Raw genomic sequence first — 8933 nt, forward strand, 5'->3', positions numbered from 1 at the left:
ATTCATCAGAGCTGTTCATAAGGCTAAGGTAATGAGCAGCATATTTTTTGTCATGACTGAGCAATACCTATAGCATGAAGACTAAAATGTTAATGTAATGCTTTACAATTCTCCACTGTTATGTAGATAAAACCAATTTACACAGTGCAATGGTGTGTGCCAGGCCATTTGAGGCCCTTTGCTGGAGGTCTTGCGGTCCTACCCCACCCCACCCCAGAAAAGGAGCAGTGAAGGTGAGTCCTCCAGGCCTGCCTACCAAGACTTCAAGGAAGTAGCCAATTAGAGCTCAGCTGGCTCAGTTAAAAGGAGTTGCAGGGGCTGAGAAGGTCAGTTCCTGGCAGGGACCAGAGGAGTAAGAGAGGGTGCTCCTTGTTTGGTGACTAGAGCTCAAGGGAGAACCAGAAGATGAGGTAAGGGTGCAGTAGAAGAGGCTATATGGGAAGTGGCCCAGAGAATAGCAGCAGCAACTATTACAGGAAGTAGCATGTGGTTGCTATTTATAGGGTCTCTTCTCCCCTTCCCTCCCCCCTCCCCCCGCAGAGTGGCCTAAACCCCACAAAGGGGATAAGGCCTCTTTAGAGTCCCAAGTGAAGGGCAGAATTTAAGAGTCTCCAGGGAGAAAGCCCTGCGGGCACTGCTCTGTACCAGGGCAGACAGACTTAAAGCTAGCTCAGAAGGGGTTGAGGACTGAGCAGAGAGACAGGGCTAAAGACTTTAACAAGGGCACAGGGAAAGGCCCTGTTAGACCTTTTACCCCAGGGGATTTGTTCATTCACAAATTGACTGCAAGTGACTTGGTTCGAGGGCTGAGCTACTGAAGACCCACCTGATGAGGGCAGCAGTTGACAGGGAGCACCATGAGCAGAGAGAGAGAAAGAGTGCATGAAGGGAGGGGGGAGATTTCCAGTTTCCAGCTATTCAGACATTGGTTCTTGTTATGCCTTTCTCTGCTAGATTAAAGAACCCTTAGTACCCGACTAAGTTCCCTCTAAGCTGTGTGGCTGCCTATCAAGGGCCACGCAGGTGCTCAAGGCTGCAGTGGGGAGAGGCACCTCTCCCCCCTGCCCTGGACCTGCTGGAGCAGGGAGAGGCGCCTCTCCCCTGGCCCAAGCCTCAGACCTGCCATGCCAGGAAGAGCTGGGGAGAGATGCTCTCCCCCAGCTCCACAGCTGCAGTGGCTGGGGAGAGGCGCCTCTCCCTTCTCCAGCAGGTCCAGGGCAGGGGGAGAGCTGGAGCTGCTGCAGGGGGAGAGGGCTGGTGGGGTATCCTCTCTCCCCGCTGCAGCCCCAGGGCAGCCTGCACCCCTAACCCCTCATCCCCAGCCCTACCCCAGATCTCACTTCACCAGATAGAGCCCTCACCTCCCCTGCATCCCAACCCTCTGCCCCAGCCTTGAGTCCCCTCCCACACCTTGAACCCCTCATCCCTGGTTCCACCTCAGAGCCCCCACCCCCGCTGGAGCCCTTACCCCCCACAACCCAACCCTCTGCCCCAGCTCTGAGCCCCATCCCACACTCCGAACCCCTTGTCCCTGCCCCCACCACACATCACCTCCATATTGGTGCACATAGCAAAATTCATTCCGCACATGCTGTAGTAAGATGAGGCCCAGTAAACATAAGCCTTGTACCAGAGGCCCGGTATGAGGCCTGAGGCCCGAACTAAAGTAATGGTCAAGACTTTGCTAACAAAAAGCAAAGTTAAGCTGTGAGCCAGAGGCAGGCCCTCACAGAAGTTGGCAAGAAGTTGGCAAGAAGAAGGCTGCTAATTGCACATATACACACACCTAAAGGTATTAAGTACGAGTAAGATGGACATGTGCCAGGATGGCACCAGAACATCCCGGTATGAACACATTCCACGGAGATAATAAAGAACAGGCTGACCCATCCTAAAGACAGGGTCAAAAGAATAATATGATGGATAGAGTTGTTTGTTCGAACCAACATGTACCAGGAAAGAGGCAGCACCCTAACACGTAGAGGGTTTGTACCTCAATGCATCAGGAGTGATGGGTAACTTGTTTGTACTTGTGTATAAGAATGCATCCCTGAGTGGATATCTTTGTCTGGCCTAAGTGGCAGTGGTAAGTCCCACCACTGACTGAGCCGATCAATTGTGAGGGGGCACATATTCGTAATATGTTCTGTAGAGTCTGAGGGAAACTATTACTGTGCTTCGTTTGACAATAAACCTGGCCAGGTGCCTTCGTACCTTATTGCTGTCTGTGGTCATTGGGGATTCTCTCGGGGTCTGCTGTGTCAGTGATCTGCACAGAGCCGGGGGAACACATACACGCAGCTGACTGTTATCAACATTGGATAGAGCAGAGCACCACACTGGTGACGTCTGACAACACATGCATGACAAAAATTAGAGGGAACATTGGTATGTTCTCTCTGGGAAGATACTTGTATACTGGAATGAAGTCCCCTTTCAATCTTCTTTCTGTTTGAGCTCTTTATGTCTCTCATTGTAAGGCATTTTCCTGAGCCCTAGAATCATTTTTGTGTGTCCAGTTTTTCAACATCCTTTTCAAAATACGGCCACCAGAACTGGATGCTGTATTCACTAGTGCTATAAACAGAGGTAAGATCACCTCCCTACTCCTATTCAGTATTCCCCAGTTTATACATCCAAGAATTGCATTTGCCCTTTTTGCCACAGTACCACACTGTGAGCTCACTTTGAGTTTTGTTCACTATGATCCCTAAATCCTTTTCAGAGTCATTACTTTCCAGAATATAGTCTGTAGATATGGCTTGCATTCTTTTTTCCTTGGTATATGAATTTGCATTTGGCTGTATTAAAATACATTTTCTTTGAATGGGCCCAACTAACCATTCAGATCAGTCTGTATGACTGTCATGTCCTTGTAATTTCACTCTGCTTGACATCTGCAAATATTATCAGTAGTCCTATTATATATTTACTTCTGGTTCATTGACAAAAATATTGAATAGCATTGAGCATAATACTGATCCCTGCAGAAACTCCACTAGAAGCATTGAACCCCATTCTCCATTGACAACTTCTTTTTGAGATTTGTCAGTTAGCCCGTTCTTAATCCATATAACAGGTACTCTGCTGATAGTGTATAATGCTAATTCTTCAGTCAGAATGTCAGCCAACACTGCCAGATGTGTTACAAAAGTCTATATTTCCATGCAGTTACCTTTAGCAACCAAATTTGTAATGTCATAAAAAAAATGTCAGGTTTGTTTGACCATAAAACCATGTTGACTGGTATTAATCATATCCCATCCTTTAATTCTTTATTGATTGATTCCTGTATCAGATTTTCCATTATTTTGCCCAAGGTTTGATATCAGAATAATTGACCTATTGTTTAGAGCTGTGAGGAGAAAAGTAATTCTGTTTTGTGGAAGATTTTGATATTTCAGACTTTGATTTTGTTCCAATTTGAAGCAAAACCCAAAAATTTAGAAATTCTCCACAAAAGGGTATGAAACGCTGGCTCTGGTGCAGTCTGGCGGGCATGCTGCCAAGTAGCCACAGACTCTGGAAGCCCTGGGAATCCAGGTTGCCAAAGAAGCCTGCTTGCCCATTTTAATTCTTGGCACAACATTAGCACTTTCCCAGTCTTTTGGAATTTCCCCAGTATTCTGAAATTAACATCAGTGAGCCAGAGATCTCCTCAGCCAATTCTTTGAAGATTCAGGTGCAATTTTTACACAGTCTTACTGATTTAAAATTCTTATCCCTAATAGATGCTATTTAAAATCTTCCTTAGTAATGGGTTGGTAAGTACTTCATCATCCTCATGTGATATTATGATATCCTTGTGCTTCCTTTCAAATACCAAACAGAAATATTTATTGAAAACTTCTACTTTTTCTGTATTAGCATAGAATGATTAACAATTTTATCATTTTCATCTAGTATTGGTCCTATTCCATTTTTAGGATTTCTTGTGTTCCTAGTATACTTTTTAAAAAATCCTTCTCATGGTGTTTAGTCCTGCAGAGCTAGTCTATGTCTACTCCAATGTCTATGTATGTCTACCCAAGTCTATATATGTCTACCCAAGCTGGGAATTACACCTCTAAGATGCTGTGTGGACATACCCTAAGACTGTTACTAAAATAGTTTCTCATTGGTTTAATTTAAAAAATTAGGAAAATATTGTTTCTTTATTAACTATGCTTTGCCCTCAAAGTTGAATTCAGACCATCAGAATGTTATTTGACAAGTTTCATATACAATGAAAAATTGACAGAAAAATGTGTAGAAGTATGAGGAAGAAAGCTAATAAATCATAGAAAAGCACAGAGGAGAAAACTCTAATCAGCAAGCTGTGCCAAAGGCTCACTAGTAGCATATAAGCTACGATATGGCAGTGAATGGAAATTTTAAAAAGAACTTGGGTAAAAACCTAATCTAAAGAGGTTTGGTGCACTGCAACTCCTCCTGAGCTTAAAGAGAGCTGAAGGTAATCAACACCTCATAGGATCAGACTGGAATACAGCTGGGTGGGAAAAGGTTTTCCTGTCCTGCAAACATTTTTGACTGGAATGTTTTCCCATTTTGAATTGGGACAAAAAGTCAAAATGTCAACTTTTCTTTTCTTTTTCATTTTAGATGAGTCAGAATACTTTGAAATGTTTCATTTTGTTTTGGATCTCTTCCTCTTTTTATTATTTTTCTGTCTAATTAGCTAACATTTTGAAACAATTATTTTGAACTGGAAAAACTGATTTTTTTTTCTTTTGAAAATATCTAAATGAAATATTTTGAAAATTTAAAAAAAAATCTCCATTTATTTTTGACTCAGGAAATTATTGAACCTGACCTTGCTTTTCAAGAAATTGGTGTTTTTCAAGAAAAAACAATTTGTCAAAACATTTCCAACAAGCACTAGACTGGAACTTTTTGAAATTTTTAAATGAAAATATTTTCCTGCCAAAAATATTTCATTGAAAACGTTGAGGGGGAAGAGGGAAATGTCATTTTAATGACATTTTACAATGTGAAACTTTGAAATTAAGTTAATTTTTATTTAGTTTTGATTTCCAAAAACCAAATTATTTTCAATTTTGCCTCTTTCTTGTCCTTTTTTCCCCTGAATCCAAAAGAATTAATTATGGGTAGGGTGGTTGGGGGTGGATAGTTTCCCCACTTTTTTTTTTTTTTTCCTTTTCCTTATCTCACCTGTGGGACTGATCCGGTAGGCATACTCAAAGCACACAGAAATTTGTACAAAACACCCAGGGAGTGAAGGAGGTGATCTCCCTTATAGCCTGTAGTCCATTAGTTGTGGCTCTCAGTTACAATGTGAGAGACCCAGCTTTAATTATTGCCTCTGTCTGATACGGTGAAAGGAATCTCTCACCTAACCAGTGGGCCATGAGATATTCTGTTGTGGGTCTCTCTCAGTTTCTCACGTTGTAGTAGATCCATTATGTATAATTACTTAAAAATACACTGGGCCAGAGAAACAGTCATAATGATTTCATAGGCATATGGCTAAAAGTTATAATGGGGCCACTGCCTGCTTTGGTGGAAGTGGCATTTCTTGGGGAAAAAAGACTTAGGTGAGAATCCCAAGCAAAGATAAATGCCTTCATCTGGCCTTGGGCTTAGGCCACAGCCCTTTTCTTAGCCAAGAGGGAATGCTATCTTAGGGAAGCTCTCTGTTCAGCATGCCGGCTTCTGTGGACCCCATTCTTATGTGCCTCTCTCCTCCCAGCCCATGTATGGTATAGAGAGCTTAGGTGCCTAACATGCGGCTGTGGTTTCCACTGGAAGCAAGCTGCCTAAAATTTCCAAACCAAATATGGTCAAATATAACCAGAAGAAACCCAGTGTAAACAAAGAGCAACTATTTTATGCTGTGTACAACTCCTGGCACTTCATAACTGATAAAATGGGACATCAACACATGGTTATGTTCCTTTGATCTTCATTAAAAAATATTGTCTATGCTCTGAGGTCCTATAGGAAATCTACAGGTTTCAGAGTAGCAGCCGTGTTAGTCTGTATTCGCAAAAAGAAAAGGAGTACTTGTGGCACCTTAGAGACTAACAAATTTATTTGAGCATAAGCTTTCGTGAGCTACAGCTCACTTCATCGGATGCATTTGGTGGAAAATACAGAGGGGAGATTGATATACACACACAAAGAACATGAAACAATGGGTTTTATCATACACACTGTAAGGAGAGTGATCACTTAAGATAAGCCATTACCAGCAGCGGGGGCGGGGAAAGGAGGAAAACCTTTCATGGTGACAAGCAAGGTAGGCTATTTCTAGCAGTTAACAAGAACATCTGAGGAACAGTGGGGGGTGGGGTGGGGGGGGAGAAATAACATGGGGAAATAGTTTTACTTTATGTAATGACTCATCCACTCCCAGTCTCTATTCAAGCCTAAGTTAATTGTATCCAGTTTGCAAATTAATTCCAATTCAGCAGTCTCTCGTTGGAGTCTGTTTTTGAAGTTTTTTGTTGAAGGATAGCCACCCTCAGGTCTGTAATCGAGTGACCAGAGAGATTGAAGTGTTCTCCAACTGGTTTTTGAATGTTATAATTCTTGACGTCTGATTTGTGTCCATTTATTCTTTTACGTAGAGACTGTCCAGTTTGACCAATGTACATGGCAGAGGGGCATTGCTGGCACAGGATGGCATATATCACATTGGTAGATGCGCAGGTGAAGGAGCCTCTGATAGTGTGGCTGATGTGATTAGGCCCTATGATGATGTCCCCTGAATAGATATGTGGACAGAGTTGGCAACGGGCTTTGTTGCAAGGATAGGTTCCTGGGTTAGTGGTTCTGTTGTGTGGTGTGTGGTTGCTGGTGAGTATTTGCTTCAGATTGGGGGGCTGTCTGTAAGCAAGGACTGGCCTGTCTCCCAAGATCTGTGAGAGTGATGGGTTGTCCTTCAGGATGGGTTGTAGATCCCTGATGATGCGTTGGAGAGGTTTTAGTTGGGGGCTGAAGGTGATGGCTAATGGCGTTCTGTTATTTTCTTTGTTCGGCCTATCCTGTAGTAGGTGACTTCTGGGTACTCTTCTGGCTCTGTCAATCTGTTTCTTCACTTCAGCAGGTGGGTATTGTAGTTGTAAGAATGAATGATAGAGATCTTGTAGGTGTTTGTCTCTGTCTGAGGGGTTGAAGCAAATGCGTTTATATCGTAGAGCTTGGCTGTAGACAATGGATCGTGTGGTATGATCTGGATGAAAGCTAGAGGCATGTAGGTAGGAATAGCGGTCAGTAGATTTCCGATATAGGATGGTGTTTATGTGACCATCGCTTATTAGCACAGTAGTGTCCAGGAAGTGGATCTCTTGTGTGGACTGGTCCAGGCTGAGGTGGGATGGAAATTGTTGAAATCATGGTGGAATTCCTCAAGGGCTTCTTTTCCATGGGTCCAGATGATGAAGATGTCATCAATGTAGCGCAAGTAGAGTAGGGGCATTAGGAGACGAGAGCTGAGGAAGTGTTGTTCTAAGTCAGCCATAAAAATGTTGGCATACTGTGGGGCCATGCGGCTACCCATCGCAGTGCCACTGATTTGAAGGTATACATTGTCCCCAAATGTGAAATAGTTATGGGTGATGACAAAGTCACAAAGTTCAGCCACCAGGTTAGCCGTGACATTATCAGGGATACTGTTCCTGACGGCTTGTAGTCCATCTGTGTAGAATGTTGGTGTAGAAGACAGCAGGATTGTCTGGCTATGTAGACTCCCTCCTCAGGCCCTACGTTACCAGCACTCCCAGCTATCTTCAAGACACCACTGACTTCCTGAGGAAACTACAATCCATTGGTGATCTTCCTAAAAACACCATCCTGGCCACTATGGATGTAGAAGCCCTCTACACCAACATTCCACACAAAGATGGACTACAAGCCATCAGGAACAGTATCCCCGATAATGTCATGGCAAACCTGGTGGCTGAACTTTGTGACTTTGTCCTCATCCATAACTATTTCACATTTGGGGAAACAGATTGACAGAGCCAGAAGAGTACCCAGAAGTCACCTACTACAGGATAGGCCCAACAAAGAAAATAACAGAATGCCATTAGCCATCACCTTCAGCCCCCAACTAAAACCTCTCCAACGCATCATCAGGGATCTACAACCCATCCTGAAGGACAACCCATCACTCTCACAGATCTTGGGAGACAGGCCAGTCCTTGCTTACAGACAGCCCCCCAATCTGAAGCAAATACTCACCAGCAACCACACACCACACAACAGAATCACTCACCCAGGAACCTATCCTTGCAACAAAGCCCGTTGCCAACTCTGTCCACATATCTATTCAGGGGACATCATCATAGGGCCTAATCACAATGAAGTGAGCTGTAGCTCAAGAAAGCTTATGCTCAAATAAATTTGTTGGTCTGAATAAAGATATAGAAAAGATTCTGGACCTGAGGAAACCAGATTGTAGAAGCTAGAGATTGTGTGTCGTGTTGTGAGCCAGCCAGAGCCAACCTCATGGTGCTAGTACCCTAGATGCAAAGCCCATTTCCCCTGAAATATCAATTACAAAAAGTGTATGACATACATATCTTTTAAATGATCATAGACCACATGAACTCCGCAGCAGCTTCTTCCTAAATCTGGTAGACGGCCCCTAGTTTCTGCAGTAACCTATTTCAACGGACTGGAAGTATTACAGCAGATTCGAGTACATTTAAAAAACAGCAGCACTGTATTGAATTAAATATAAAAATGAGTAATATACTCAGGACAGTACCCACTGTTATTTACTTTTTATATTAAATTCAGTCTGCTTTATGCTGCTTACTAATCTTCAATTTTTTCAGTGCTCTGCAAAATTTTGTATTAAAAACACCTAATTATACAGAAGCTGGCAGGTAGGAAGCTGGAGATTTTGGCAGCTGCTGAGGCGACCACTGGGCCTTTTGGCACTGGAACACACGCTTAAAGATTTC

The sequence above is a fragment of the Dermochelys coriacea genome, chromosome 3 (assembly GCF_009764565.3).
Source record: "Dermochelys coriacea isolate rDerCor1 chromosome 3, rDerCor1.pri.v4, whole genome shotgun sequence".
NCBI lineage: Eukaryota > Metazoa > Chordata > Testudines > Dermochelyidae > Dermochelys > Dermochelys coriacea.